Raw genomic sequence first — 16525 nt, 5'->3', positions numbered from 1 at the left:
GTCAGGCCTTCGTCTCTTACAATTTTCGCTTCCGCACGTCCTCCCATTACCACACTGACGAGTTCTTGAAGCCTCACGATATGTCCTACCAACCTAGCTCTTCCTTTAGTCAAATTCTGCCATAAATTTGTTACACACACCCCCCCCCCCCCTCGCCCTACCACCCCAGAAACCCTTTACCCCACCGCATCCAACGCACCATCCCATTTGATTCGGTTCTTCTTCTTTAATTATTTGCACTGCCCATCTAATACCCAGCATTATTCTTTAATACAGCTTTTCAAAAGCTCTTCACAGTTACAAGTTCTCATATCTTCATCATCTGTCATATTCATAGGTGTGAACGCAGCTGCTTATAGTAATAACAGTATAGGAAATAACCTCTTGTAGTCTGTAATATTCATCGTCCATGTTTCACAACGAGATTCTGTACTCCACCGATAATATTTTAGGGGTTGTTCATGGATATTTTACCGAGCGAGGTGGCGCAGTAGCTAGCACACTGGACTCGCATTCGGGAGGACGACGGTTAAATCCCACGTACGGCCATCCTGATTTAGGTTTTCCTTGATTTCCCTAAATCGCTGCAGGCAAATGCCGGGATGGTTTCTTCGAAAGGGACCGGCCGACTTCCTTCCCCGTCCTTCCCTAATCCGATGAGACCGATGACCTCGCTGTTTGGTTTCATCACCCAAAACAACCCAACCCAACTCAGGGATACTTTCTGAGTATTTTGGTTTACGAGACCCGCGCTCTCTGGTAACACATTTCAGTCGTAACGCAATTATGATTTAATCTGCTTATTACTATCGTCTGTAACGGACGTGCGTTTCAGGAAGAGAGTTGTCAATGGATTTCTTTTGGCGGAAAACCGTGGCACCGCAGATATTCGTAGGTGCTTTCAGAATGTCTACGGAGATCTGGCAGTGAACAAAAGAATTGTGAAACGTTGGGCGAGGCGTCTGTCATCATCACAACAAGGCCGCGCAATCGTGTCCCATCTCCCACGTGCTAGCCGGTCGCACACAGCTTTGACTCCTGCAATGTTGGAACGTGCAGATACTCTCATTCGAGATGATCGAGAGAATATAATAAACACCTAGCTGCTCAACTGGACGTCTCTTTTAGAAGTACTGACACACTCGTACAACAGTTGATCTACTCAGCTGTGTCTGCCCGCTGGGTTCCTCACCGCCTAAAAAAAGACCATAAAGACCAGTGAAGGACCATTGTGCGAAAGTGGTTGCGCGTTACGAGGCTGATCGTGACAATTTTTGTCAAACATCGTCACATCGTCACAGGCGATGAAACATTGATTCAACACTTCGAACCGGAAACAGAACGGCAATTCTCCTCCGAAGAAAAAGTTCAAAGCCGCACACTCAATCGGTAAAGTCATGGCGACAGTCTTCTGGGACTCTGAAGGGGTTATTCTGTTTGATGCTATCCCTCATGGTGCAACGATCAACTCCGAAGTTCACTGTGCTGCCTCAGGAAATTGAAGAAACTACTTCAGCGAGTTTGTCGCCGTAAACATGTAAACAAATTTCTCCTTCTCCATGACAAAGCAAGGTCTCACACCATTCTGCTCGCCCGAGAGAAGTTCACAAAACTTTGTCGGACTGTTCTTCCTCGTCCGTACTACGCCCCGTGTCTTCCACCTTCCGATTCCCACCTGTTTGGCCCATTGAAGGATGCACCCCGCGGGAAGCAGTACGAGGATGATGGGGATGTTATTGACGCAGTAAGACCAGTAGAGCGGTACCATGCGGGCATACATACACTCCCAGTAAGGTGATGTAAGGCCATCCCGACGAATGGAGATTATGTTGAAAAATAGCTTTTTGTAGCCGAAAGACTGGGGAATAATACGGTGTATCAGAATCCAGAACGGAACCAAGCTGCTTTCAGCAAAAAGTGTTGCATTACTTATTGAACGCCCCTCGTACCATCGCGACAACGATAAAGTCTGTAACACGCAACATGCGTCACAGAACACCAATGTTAGCTGTGTAAGTCCTGCAGTTTGGCTGCCATCGCTGCGAGAACGACTCAGCATAGCGTCGTTGTGCCGCCCTTCCACTACACTGAGTAAACGAGGTGCACATCGGTCAACACTTCATCAATAAACCGACGTGTACTGTTAACGTAGAAATGACACTGTCGCACCCATTACAGGAGCGAGCAGTACTGAACGCAACGCGCGGAGTGGCCGCGCGGTTTGAGGCTCCATGCACGGATTGCGCTGCCCCTCCCACCGGAGATTCGAGTCCTCCCCCGGGCATTGGTGTGTGTGTTGTTCTTAGCATAAGTTAGTTTAAATTAGTTTAAATAGTGTGTAAGACTAGAGACCGATGACCTCTGCAGTTTGGTCCGTTATGAATTCACACACATTTGAACATTTAGTACTGAACGCAAGCTTGAGGGAGAATATTAAAGCGGACATTGCTGTTGTGAACAGCAGCTACTGCGAGCAAATGAAAAAAGTTTATTTCCATACAAAACGCACTGCTCACAACGTCGACATTTTCATTGTTGTGCAGGAATTTTCAGTACAATACAAATACAAAGGTAAGTGGAGATAAGAAATAAAGTGAAATTATATTCCTCTTTAAGAAGCTACTGGAGTCCACCGGTTCGCTACACCAAAATGGTCAGAAAATATCTCGGAACAAGCTCTGAATTGCGAGGTTGGGTTCCCCCTGAATAACGCTATACTCTACACAAATAAAATGACACGACTCCAAACTCTCAAGTTGTTATTAGACATTGCCAAATATCTCTCTTTGAAAAGCAGTTTTCGTGCTATTACCAGTCGGTATTTTGAATACTCTCCTCCGTGTCGGTCATCGTCAGTTATTTTTCTGCTCAAATAGCGGAATTGTTCTACTGCTCATTTCCTAACCTAATTCCCTCAGCATCAGTTGATCTAATTCTTTTACACTCCATCACTATTTTGTTTATGTTCACCTCACCTCATTATTTCGAAGTAACTACCCGTTCCATTTAAGCCTGCTGGTTTTCGTGGCAGTTGTCAATGTTGATAAAATAGTACCCCTTTACTCCCTTCTTACACAATCAACGTTTCGGCCCCTTTACCGGGATCTTCTTCGCGATCTTCTGGTATTCCCAGTTAACTGAACACTCGGACTGGTGTCGCGTTCACTTGTAAATGGCTGCTATCTCGCGCTTAGTCTGAAGAAGTGAGGTTATTGTATGAAATTTTTTCGGCTACTATTGCTGGACCATCGTCTTTGGAAAGACAGCGGCACAGGCAGGTAATGAGAATGTTACTAAGTTTCCTTTAATTTACGTCTATGGTCACAAACATTTTGTTAACAGATTACCGGTTTCGGTCGATAATGACCATCATCAGATCTGCAGCAAAAAATGGGAAAAACATAAATACACTCCTGGAAATTGAAATAAGAACACCGTGAATTCATTGTCCCAGGAAGGGGAAACTTTATTGACACATTCCTGGGGTCAGATACATCACATGATCACACTGACAGAACCACAGGCACATAGACACAGGCAACAGAGCATGCACAATGTCGGCACTAGTACAGTGTATATCCACCTTTCGCAGCAATGCAGGCTGCTATTCTCCCATGGAGACGATCGTAGAGATGCTGGATGTAGTCCTGTGGAACGGCTTGCCATGCCATTTCCACCTGGCGCCTCAGTTGGACCAGCGTTCGTGCTGGACGTGCAGACCGCGTGAGACAACGCTTCATCCAGTCCCAAACATGCTCAATGGGGGACAGATCCGGAGATCTTGCTGGCCAGGGTAGTTGACTTACACCTTCTAGAGCACGTTGGGTGGCACGGGATACATGCGGACGTCCATTGTCCTGTTGGAACAGCAAGTTCCCTTGCCGGTCTAGGAATGGTAGAACGATGGGTTCGATGACGGTTTGGATGTACCGTGCACTATTCAGTGTCCCCTCGACGATCACCAGTGGTGTAAGGCCAGTGTAGGAGATCGCTCCCCACACCATGATGCCGGGTGTTGGCCCTGTGTGCCTCGGTCGTATGCAGTCCTGATTGTGGCGCTCACCTGCACGGCGCCAAACACGCATACGACCATCATTGGCACCAAGGCAGAAGCGACTCTCATCGCTGAAGACGACACGTCTCCATTCGTCCCTCCATTCACGCCTGTCGCGACACCACTGGAGGCGGGCTGCACGATGTTGGGGCGTGAGCGGAAGACGGCCTAACGGTGTGCGGGACCGTAGCCCAGCTTCATGGAGACGGTTGCGAATGGTCCTCGCCGATACCCCAGGAGCAACAGTGTCCCTAATTTGCTGGGAAGTGGCGGTGCGGTCCCCTACGGCACTGCGTAGGATCCTACGGTCTTGGCGTGCATCCGTGCGTCGCTGCGGTCCGGTCCCAGGTCGACGGGCACGTGCACCTTCCGCCGACCACTGGCGACAACATCAATGTACTGTGGAGATCTCACGCCCCACGTGTTGAGCAATTCGGCGGTACGTCCACCCGGCCTCCCGCATGCCCACTATACGCCCTCGCTCAAAGTCCGTCAACTGCACATACGGTTCACGTCCACGCTGTCGCGGCATGCTACCAGTGTTAAAGACTGCGATGGAGCTCCGTATGCCACGGCAAACTGGCTGACACTGACGGCGGCGGTGCACAAATGCTGCGCAGCTAGCGCCATTCGACGGCCAACACCGCGGTCCCTGGTGTGTCCGCTGTGCCGTGCGTGTGATCATTGTTTGTACAGCCCTCTCGCAGTGTCCGGAGCAAGTATGGTGGGTCTGACACACCGGTGTCAATGTGTTCTTTTTTCCATTTCCAGGAGTGTATACTCGCAGTTTTTCTACAGCTTAAAAACAATACATAGACTGTAATGAAAAGTACTACTGACAAATATATGCATTTGTGCGCTTTTAAGTATGATGAGGCATACCTGTTTTACAAAAACAAAATCCTAATGTACTGCAGCCATAGTGGCATCATCAAACGTTAAATGCAGAATCAGCACCAGCATCGTCAAATATATATAAATAACATCATATGCACGAGTCATGTTGTCAGTAACACTGCTGTTCAAAACAAGCTGCCGTACAGTAGCCACAAGCTGTTTGTGTTGTAAGTTCACCAGATGTCGCTAATGTCGGCATACACTAGTTTTCAATAATTAATTGCACAGCGAAAAGAAAAGAGGATACAATAGTTGATGTCTGTAATGAGCTTATAACGTATATAAGGCATTACAGTAATAAAAAGCAATGAAAAAGAACACGACAAAAGTAAGGTTGTTAAAAATAGGAAGAGTTAAGAAACAGTAGTTGACATATGCTCTAGTGCCTACATTCTGGATAATGACACAAATAATAAAAACCTTTGATAGTGCACCGGATAATATAAAACAACCATAAAACAAATCGCTAAAGAAGGCACAAGGAAACAATACATAGTGCTGCACATAATCAGCGCCCTCTGTTAGTGCTAACACTAGAATTCTGCATAAGCTGGAAGTTGTTGGAGGAACGTGGCCGCCAGAGGGCCCCTTGTACCCTGCAGCACTCCGTTACAAGAAAAGAATGATAAAATTCCGTAACAGTGCGTGACCCATCTTATTTGGTTAATGCAGCCTGTGAAATGAACAGAGAAGGAACAAGAAAATACTAGAGTCAAGCGTAAAACGTACGAAAACGAAGTAAATATGTGAGGCACTCAATACTGGGTGAAACTGTCAACAAACTATATATAACAGAGACATGCAGTGATTAGAGTTTCGTACACGGTTAGTGAACATTCGCGCGACGGAGATCAACGCCTCGTGTCCTGTGTGTGTCGTCGTTTTGTGCTTCAGTGGTTCAGTATTATTTGTTTTTGTGCACCTCCGTTCACGCGTGACAATATTCGTCTCTGTCCAAGTGTCTGAACAAATTTTATCTTGGACTCTACGCCCGTGAACGGCTCCATGTATTTTAAAAAGTGTTTGTCTCCGTTTCTATGTCCACCATGTTTTCTTCTCTCGATGTCTTCATTTGTATCTTGTGTGTTCTCGGAGGTCAAAGAGCGGCGTAGCATGCTGCTCCTGGCCTGCCTGTTAACAGGTTTGGAAATAACAAAAAGAAAAAAAAAAGCAGTGATTAGAGTAAAACATTGTTTAATAAAGCTAAGTAGGCATTGGGCACAAAGTTGCTCTGCCAGTTAAGCAGTTTTGTTGGTTCTTTATTTTTTGCTTTATAAATTTCAAGCTCCTCTAACAATTAAGAGCACGGCCTTTCTCCACTCTGTGAAGAATGTGCATACAAGTCTCAATGTTCTTTATGGAATTACAAGTTTCAGATAAATGCTGTCCCAAAGCAGTTTTGTTCCGTGGCTGTGAGTGTTCTTTAAACCTTAATTTAAAAGAGCGGCCTGTTTGACCGATATAATATTTTTCACAGTTACTTCAGTCAATCCTATATACTCCAGAGCCATCAAATTTGTCATACTTCCCTTTCAGTTTATGTTTTATTCGCACTTTTAGGGTGTTGTTAGCCTGAAAGCTACATCTGACATCAGACTTTATAAAACTTTTTCTATTTGCAGGGACATTTTGCCGTTGAATTTCATAGGAATGGTTTTCATTCTGTCTTTGCCGGTTCTTTTTTGTGTGTGGGTGTGTGTCTGCAGATGCTTCTATACCAATATGTAAACGCTTCGAACCACTGGCAGTTAAATTATATCCTGAAGTGAACAGTAGTGGTGCACAGTGGCTTAATTGGTATCTTCTCATTCACTACATCCTCACTTTGCACATGCGGCATCCCTGGAATATTCTGCGACGCGGGGTGTACGATGGGGTATAGTATCGACATGTATCATGCTGATTAGGACCCCTGCTGCTGGGCCACCCTATATCCCCGATGTGACTGGATGCAGCATTCAGGTTGGCTACTGCCAGTTTCAGGCGTCTCTGGTGGTATAATTGTGTTGGGGGGCGCACTTGGGTTTTCCATCCAGAAGGACTGGGGTTCGAGTCCCGGAAAGGACACAGCCATTTTGAATTTCCCGCCAGTTCCTTGGGGGCAGGGGAGGGGGACACGTCCGCACAGACCAGGGACAAAGACATTCCCGCCAATATTCGAAATTCCCACCAATAGGATGGATAGGTGGGGTTGGGGAGGTGCAGGTGCGGGGACCCACGTGCAGTCTGAGGAAAACACATGACATCATCTGGTGGAAGGTTGGGGTTGGGAGTAAGTAATTGATCAATTTAATTAATTTGCATCAAAATAGCACCAGTGCCACCCTTACCCAACTACTAAAGCAATGTGACGCCATTCATCAAGCATTCCATACTTCCCAGTCACTGCACCGTTCTAAACACAGCCTTTTGTGTTACGGTGTAGACGGCAGCCTATGCATGGGATGGTAATTACCTAGTCCGGCCACTGCTAAGCCAATGGTGAGGAACGACACAGACTGTTACAGGGAGCCCATTACTTGTTCCCAGATGTCAGGTGTAGACGTGAGGGGGGTTCGATGTGCCTGGTGCACTATAGAGGGCTGATCCCTTGAGGAGGTCAGCAGTGGTTGAACGGCCCTTTGATGACGATTATGCCTGCCTTCACTGTCATGCAATTAAACATCAGGCCACTGGCACATACGCATGTGCTACAAATATAGATATTGAACAACACGACCAGCCAGCCAAATAGAGATCCATTTCGAATTACGTCAGTTGCTGATAACGCCGTCTCGTACGAGTACGCGGCATTTCCGTGTCCTTCATAGCGATCAGTTACCATCTGACGCTGTTCGCGCCCCTTATATACTCTACCAGGCGTGGTAACAACACTAAACACGAACGACACTAATGTATCTGGCGGCCGTTCTACCTGCAGAGAATTGCAACACCAATCATTTAAATATCCGCCGATGTTGTGTACACGTGGAAGTTACATTGACAACCGACCATGCCGTTTCGGTGCTTCACGTGTCAGGCAGTGTATTATGCGATGTAACAATGGAAAGAGTGACGGAAGATTTAGGAGGAGAGCCTCTGCGCCACCACGGCGAGCGGCACAGGCGGCGGCGAGTGACGCTGAGTGGAGTGTTGTATTTTCGCGGCGGGCCGCTGATTAGCGGGTCGTGTAGGAAGAAGAGCTTCCGTATCCTGGCCACTGGCTCGCAGAAGCCTGTGTCTAGTTGCAGTGGCCGCCGCCGCTCTGCCAGGACCTGGCAAACGTAAGTGCTAACTTAGCTGCATCCATTCTTGCTATGCTGTATGGCAGGACAACAGCCGGTATATATGATATACACTACTCGCCATTAAAATTGCTACACCACGAAGATGACGTGCTACATTCGCGAAATTTAACCGACAGGAAGAAGATGCCGTGATATGCAAATGATTAGTTTTTCAGAGCATTCACACAAGGTTGGAGCGTGGCGACACCTACAACGTGCTGACATGAGGAAAGTTTCCAACCGATTTCTCATACACAAACAGCAGTTGACCGGCGTTGCCTGGTGAAACGTTGTTGTGATGCCTCGTGTAAGGAGGAGAAATGCGTACCATCACGTTTCCGACTTTGGTAAAGGTCGGATTGTAACCTATCGCGATTGCAGTTTATCGTATCGCGACATTGCTGCTCGCGTTGATCGAGATTCAATGACCGTTAGCAGAATATGGAGTCGGTGGGTTCAGGAGGGTAATACGGAACGCCGTGCTGGATCCCAACGGCCTCGTAGCAGTAGCCGTCGAGATGACATTTTATCGGCATGGCTGTAAAGGATCGTGCAGCCACGTCTCGATCCCTGAGTCAACAGATGGGGACGTTTGCAAGACAACAACCATCTGCACGAACAGTTCGACGACGTTTGCAGTAGCGTGGACTATCAGATCGGAGACAATGGCTGCGGTTACCCTTGACGCTGCATCACTGACAGGAGCGCATGTGATGGTGTACTCAACGACGAACCTGGGTGCATGAATGGCAAAACGTCATTTTTTCGGATCAATCCAGGTTCTGTTTACAGCATCATGATGGTCGCATCCGTGTTTGGCGACAACGCGGTGAACGCACATTGGAAGCGTGTATTCGTTATCGCCATACTGCCGTATCACCCGGCGTGATGGTATGGGGTGCCATTGGTTACACGTCTCGGTCACCTCTTGTCCGCATTGACGGCACTTTGAACAGTGGACGTTACATTTCATATGTGTTGCAACCCATGGCTCTACCCTTCATTCGATCCCTGCGAAACCCTACATTTCAACAGGATAATGCACGACCGCATTTTGCTGGTCCTGTACAGGTCTTTCTGGATACAGAAAATGTTCGACTGCTGCCCTGGCCAGCGCATTCTCCAGATGTCTCACCAATTGAAAACGTCTGGTCAGTGGTGGTCGAGCAACTGGCTCGTCACAACACGCCAGTTACTACTCTTGATGAACTGTGGTATCGTGTTGAAGCTGCATGGGCAGCTGTACCTGTACCCGCCATCCAAGCTCTGTTTGACTCAATGCCCAGGTGTACCAAGGCCGTTATTACGGCCAGAGGTGGTTGTTCTGGGTACTGATTTCTCAGGATCCATACACTCAAACTGCGTGAAAATGTAATCACATGTCAGTTCTAATATAATATATTTGTCCAATGAATAACCGTTTATCATCTACATTTCTTCTTGGTGTAGCAATTTTAATGGCCAGTAGTGTAAATATAAAAAAAAGAAGTTAGCTGTAAATTCATCTCCAATGTATTTTGTAAGCTAACGGATACGGCAGTATACTACGGCATCAGGCACTCTGTTCTGTATAGTGGCTGAATTTTTCAATGAAAATTCAATGTCATTGGAAAGCTCATCCACTATCTAAAATAGAGGGCTGATGATTGTGAATTATATCGGCAAAACTGGTAACCTATAAAATAAATTGGAGATGAAATTACAGCTGACAATTTTTTCCATATTTCTTACAACGTAAATACGTGTAGCACACAATTAGCTTCGCAGCCTGTACACCTATATCTATTGCCAACTTTCCCCTTCCCTGTTTCATTCGCGTTAGCAATGATATCTCGAATTTCTCGGATTTTATCGTAGATGTCATTTTGCGAGACGTATTTGGGGTAAGTGACACGTTGCCCTCTCTTCCAGGATCGTGCACTGTCGGAATCTCAACAGCAAACCTCTCCGCGATAAACAACGTCCCTCTTCTAGCGTCTGCTACTGGAATTTGATGACCATCTCCGCAACACTTTCGCGTAGAGCAAATGATCCCTTGACAAAACGCACTGCCTCTTCGTCAGATCTTTTCTATTAATCCAACTTTGTAAGCGTCCCAGACTGATGAGTAATACTCAAAAATCGGTCGATCAATCGGCTTGTAAGCCTCTCCTTCCGTGGATGATCTACATTTCCTTAAGATTCTTGCAACATGGCAGCTATTTTCCTACAATTTGTTTTCTGTGGTCATTCCAGTTTACGTCGCCCCCTTCTGTTACTCTTGGTTCTTTATTGTTCCTTTTTTTTACAGTAGTTACTGTTTGTCGTAAACTGTGCAATCGTGAAACAATAGATTTCTTTGTACTACTTACGCGCATTACGCTACATTTGTTTACATTTAGGGTCAACTGTCAGCCTCTGCCCCATTCTCTCCAGGTCTTCCTGCAATTCACTACTTTCTTCTGGAGTTGCCAATTTCTTACACACTGACGGAAGAAAGTGGCAACACCAAAAGAAGTTGTGGGACATAAACGGAAGTTGGTTGACGCGCTTCAACATTTGAAAGATGATGTCAACTTAAATTTCGCTTCACTCGCATAAGAGTGGCGCTAGTAGTGGCAGTATGAGGCTGTAAATCAGGTACGCAGTAGCAGTCGTGAGCATTAGTTACCTTTGAGATTGGACGTATGGCTTAATGCTAGTCAAGAATGCCTTTACGGTGACAAAGACGCCACTATCAGAACCTCCCCGAGTTTGAATGGGGTCTTGTAATAGGGCTACTACACGCGGGATGTTCTTTCTGTGATTCTGCAGAAAGATTTGGCAGGAATGTGACGACTGTACATAATTGCTGGTAGCGATGGTCACGAGAATGAAGGGTCGCAAGGAGACCAGGCTCTGGACGGCCTCGTGGCACTACCAAGATGGAAGACCATCATGTTCGGTGTATGACTCTACCGCATCGTATTGTATCTGCAGCAGCAATATGAGCAGCATTTGGCAACCACAGTCACACATCGAACTGTTACAAATCGGTTGCTTCAAGCACAGCTCCGAGCCAGACGCCCTGTGGCGTGCTTACCACTGACCCCAAACTACCACCGTTTTCGACTTCAGTGGTGTCCAGTGAGAGCTCACTGGAGGACAGGAAGAAGGTATGTTCTGTTTTCTGACGAGAGCTGGCCCTGTCTCGGAGCCAGTGATGGTCGTGTGTTGGTTAAAAGGCTTGAAACCAACCTGTCTCGGTAATAGACACACTGGACCTACACCTAGAGTTGTGGTCTGAGGTGCACTCTCGTGCTTATCCCACGCAACCTGACTGCAAAATTGTACGTCAACCCGGTGATTCGACTTGTTGTGCTGTCATTCATGAACAGCATTCCTGGTGGTGTTTTCCGAGAGGGTAACGCTCGCCCACATACCGCCGTTGTAACCCAAAATTCTGTACAGAATGTCGACATGTGCCTTGGCGCGCTCGATCGCCAGATCTGCCTCCAACTGAGCACATATGGAACACAATCGGTTGATAGCTCTAGCGGCATCCACTAACAGCATTAACCATTCCTGTATTGACCAACCAAGTGGAACAGGACTGGAACTCCATCCCATAAACTCCGTCCCAGAACCTGTACAACACAACGCATGCATGTTTGCATGCTTGCATTCAACATTCTGGTGGTTATACCGGCTGCTAATGTACCAGCATTTGATGTTTGCAAAGGCTTATCTCGCGCTTACATTAACCTGTGATCTTGCAATGTTAATGACTTAAATACGTTACTTAGGCAAATGTATTCCCGAAATTTTATTACTCTACATTACTTATTTTTTGGTGTTGCTGTATTTTTCACGTCTGTGTAGATAATCGCATCATCTGCGGACAGCCTTGTGGAGCTTATCCTTCATAGACATTCCAAGCAGTACTGGTCTTACCACAGTCCCTCTGGGTACTCTTCCGTGTACATCTGTTGATTTTGTTCTGTTAAGAGCCACATATTGAATTCTATCTGCAAGGAAGTCCTGAGTCCATTTGTAAATCTCTTTGGATGCTCGGTAACCTCGTATTTTGTTCAGTGAACGATAGTGTGGAATTATATCAAATGTCTTCCTGAAGTTAAGAATGTGACCTCAGCCTGTATCTCACAGTCGAACAGGATGAGCTAAGTTTAAATCTGTGTTTGCAGAATCCATGTTGAGTTTTACGCAGGAGGTTTTCGTTCTCCAAAAACAATTATTACGCTGACTATAACTCACATGATGAGTCGTTATCATTAAGCAATGAGCGCGCTGCTGTTTGTTAGCCTACAAACTACATGGCAGCTGACGGAAGGCGGATCTGCCGTCGCACAATACAGTACACCCCGCCTGAAATATTGCTATTTTTCGCATCCGCTTTAATAATTTTATTCTTCCCTGAATTATTACTGCTAACAATGTGTCCTGAGAGGTACATTTTTAGTCTATCACATGCTGACGTTTCAAGGAGAATTTTCTGCTGGACAGCTGATTTTATTGTTTTTTGCACTGTATGGGAAACCAAGCTTTAGTTCGTGAGATGAGAGTACGGCAGCTTGAACACAAGTTAGTTGTATTTCCTTTCTTTCTTCGTTTGGAGAGCAAGGGGAAAATTTGTTGACTTTTCTTTATGTCCGTCAGGTGGCAACAAGTCTCAACGGCAGAAGCCAGCCTTCCCTGCGTTTTTAAAGCCGCGTCCCTTGATTGGGCCTCTAGAATCCCGTGCCTTACTTTCAAGAATTTTCTGGAACTTTTAGCTGTTCAGAGAGTGCCTACAGTGGGCCACGCTTTTTAAAAGACGCTAAGGACAGGCTAGCTGCCGGTCCTCCATAAAGGACTGACCTGAAACCCTGTGTCCACGGCAGGTAGGGGAAAATTCTGTGAGAGACAGTGTGTGCACACGTTTCTGATGGTACGTGGTGTTAACTAATGTCAGGTTGAGATTTTATAAGTTAGGTCGTATTCAGACCTGTTGGTATGAGCTCCCTCAGGTGTAGGGACCGATTCATTACACGTATTTTATGTTGTGTGATTTATTTCTTTCGAATGAAACATAGAATCATGAATTCGAGTTGTTGGGCGTCCCTGTAATACACCCACAAAAAAAAGTTTTTGATCACCCCGGTTCCCAGAACGCCTGAAGATAGACGTTGACTGTGAATATTGTATCAGAGACCCAGTCCCTTTGACTGTTCATAAATGTCACTAAACCCGCCCAAAGATGTAAACAACCTTACATGAGCATCTCCTATTAGACAGAGGGAACCGACAGCCTATCAGTTCCAGTCGTTCCACCAGGAAGGAGGTAGACGGCTTGTATTGTCTGCAGTTCAGCCATGCCTAGACGGTCAATACCGCTGTTCGATCGCGTCCGCATTGTTACTTTGTGCCAGGAAGGTCTCTCAACAAGGGAAGTGTCCAGGCGTCTAGAAGTGAACCAAAGCGATGTTGTTCGGACATGGGGGAGATTCACAGAGACAGGAACTGTCGATGACATGCCTGGCTCAGGCCGTTCAAGGGCTACTACTGCAATGGATGACCGCTACCTACGGATTATGGCTCCGAGGAAGCCTGACAGCAACGCCACCATGTTAAATAATGCTTTTCGTGCAGCCACAGGACGTCGTGTTACGATTCAAACTGTGCACAATAGGCTGCATGATGCGCAACTTCACTCCCGATGTCCATGGCGAGGTCCATCTTTGCAACCACGACACCATGCAGTGCGATACAGATGGGCCCAACAACATGCCTATGGACCGTTCAGGATTGACATCACGTTCTTTTCACCGATATGTGTCGCATAAGCCTTCAATCAGACAATCGTCGGAGACGTGTTTGGAGGCAACCCTAGACACACTATCCAACGAGTGCAGCAAGGTGGACGTTCCCTGCTGTTTTGGGATGGCTTTATGGGGACCGACGTACGCGGCTGGTGGTCATGGAAGGCGCCGTAACGGCTGTACGATACGTGAATGTCATCCTCCGACCGACAGAGCAACCATATCGGCAGAATATTGGCGAAGCATTCGTCTTCATGGATGACAATTCACGCCCCCATCGTGCACATCTTGTGAATGACTTCCTTCAGGATAACGACATCGCTCGACTAGAGTGGTCAACATTGTTCTCCAGACATGGACCCTATCGAACATGCCTGAGATAGATTGAAAAGGGCTGTTTATGGACGACATGACACATCAAACACTCAGACGGATTTACGCAGAATTGCCGTTGAGAAGTGGGACGATCTGAACCACCAATGCCTTGATGAACTTATGGACAGTATGCCACGACAAATACAGGCATGCATCAGTGCAAGAGGACGTGCTACTGGGTTCTATAGGTACCGGTGTGTACAGCAATCTAGACCATCACCTCTGAAGGGCTCGCTCTGTGGGGGTGCAACATGCAATGTGTTGTTTTCATGAGCAATAAAAAGGGCGGAAATAATGTTTATCTTGATCTCTACTCCAATTTTCTGTACTAGTTCCGGAACTCTCGGAACTGAGGTGATGCAAGACTTTTTTCGTTGTGTGTAAATTTCGTGGTTGCTACGAAACCGGTGGCTAATTTCGAAGAATCTCTTTCTTCTAATCCTCAGATACGACCAGGTAGCCGTGGCACCAATTCCGTTTGCTCTTAACACTTCGTTCGACAAGTTTTATGAATTTTGTAAACATGGTATCTGATGCCACGTGGTTGCTGGCCACTCTAATTTCTCCTGTAACCTACTTGATTGGAAAGATCTCTGGCCTACGAATCGACTGAATCCCAATAGTCATTGTATAAAGTAAATTATCTGCTGCTGCCTGGAATTTATTGCAGTTTGGGATGATGGGCTGTATACCCTTGTTTACTTCTATTTCCTTAGAATCCCCACGTGAATGCACGACTGTAGATTCATCTAGTAGGTCATTGTCCCAAGAGGCCTTTCGTGCTCAATTTTCATGCTAAATAAAGTGATCCATCTCTCCTTTCTGTGTAGATAAAGGACTCATGTAAATTTGTCCCTCCTTTTGCTTGTGCGCTATCCGTTAGCAAAGTTTGCAATAAACGATCAGTTTTTTTAATGCAGCCATCTTGTCATTTAAGACCGTCCCCTACCTTTCCCTTAAATGGTTTTGAGCCATGATCTCGGAAACTAGTAAATATAATGGACAGCGAATGCCGGTAAAAAGTTTGTCACTGGATGGCCACGCCGTGTCTTAGCATTTCCGTTGCGTTATTTAGCAGTTTTGAGTTACTTTGGGAGAAATCAATTAGAAGATGTACGGCCTAAATGAGTTACTTTAAAATATCATGATCCTGGACGACCCTTGCACAAGCAGTGATCGAATTGTCCGCCCATGAGACCCACCGCGTTTCTTGGCAGCGAGTCTGCTCAGGTTTGTAAATGGAAATGTAGAGAAGATGTTAATTGTATATATCTCCCTTTCAATACAACCGTGAATAATTTTTGCTTATCAATCACTAGCGACAACGTAATACTTGCAATATAATCTGTCTAGAGAACATATTAGGCACTGCATTAAGAGAGCACATTTGTCGCTTTGGAGCGCCGTAGTAGAAACGGCACCAGGCGGTCGCGTTACCCTCCGTCACTGAGGTTAAGTCACGGCAGTGAAATACCGTATGTGTGACAGTCTCTTGTATGGAATCGGCGAGGTAAGGTCGGCGTGGACAGATGGCAATAAGGCAGAAAGGAGCTACTGCGTTTGGACGTGTCCAAGATGAAACGCGACTGAAGTAGATCGATTTGTTGGCGTGTCACCGCGAACTGTACAGAGTGTCTACAAGGAATTGTGTACCTCTCGCAGCCATATAACGTGACCTGATAATAGTTCTAAAAGGATGCTGACAGGGATTAGGGGGCAGTGTCACACCTTAATGATAGCCAGTTTCAAACTCTATAGGAGCCGCTGCTGTCAGTGAATGCAGGCCTATCGCAATCCCTCCTTAATGATAGCCAGTTTCAAACTCTATAGGAGCCGCTGCTGTCAGTGAATGCAGGCCTATCGCAATCCCTCTCCGAGCGAACATTACGAAGTGGACTGCACGCAATGGACATTTGAAGTCGAGTATCTCCGAAGAGGCTATTGCTCACTGTGGCACGCAAGGCTGTACGCCTTCATTGGGCCAAACAACAAAGAATCTGGTCAGCTCCTGTAGTGTGGTCTACGAGTCGCTGCTTTGCGTATTTTTAAATCATGCAGGGCACCGTTTAACCCACTGTGTGAAGAGGGTGTAGTTCAGGTCAGAGTTGGTTCTGTGATTGGGGGTGCTCTTTGTGCCATGATTTGGGCCCATTCAT

Source organism: Schistocerca serialis, chromosome 1 (genome assembly GCF_023864345.2).
Source record: "Schistocerca serialis cubense isolate TAMUIC-IGC-003099 chromosome 1, iqSchSeri2.2, whole genome shotgun sequence".
In the NCBI taxonomy this organism is placed as follows: domain Eukaryota; kingdom Metazoa; phylum Arthropoda; class Insecta; order Orthoptera; family Acrididae; genus Schistocerca; species Schistocerca serialis.
Note: the sequence above shows the minus strand (reverse complement) of the source record.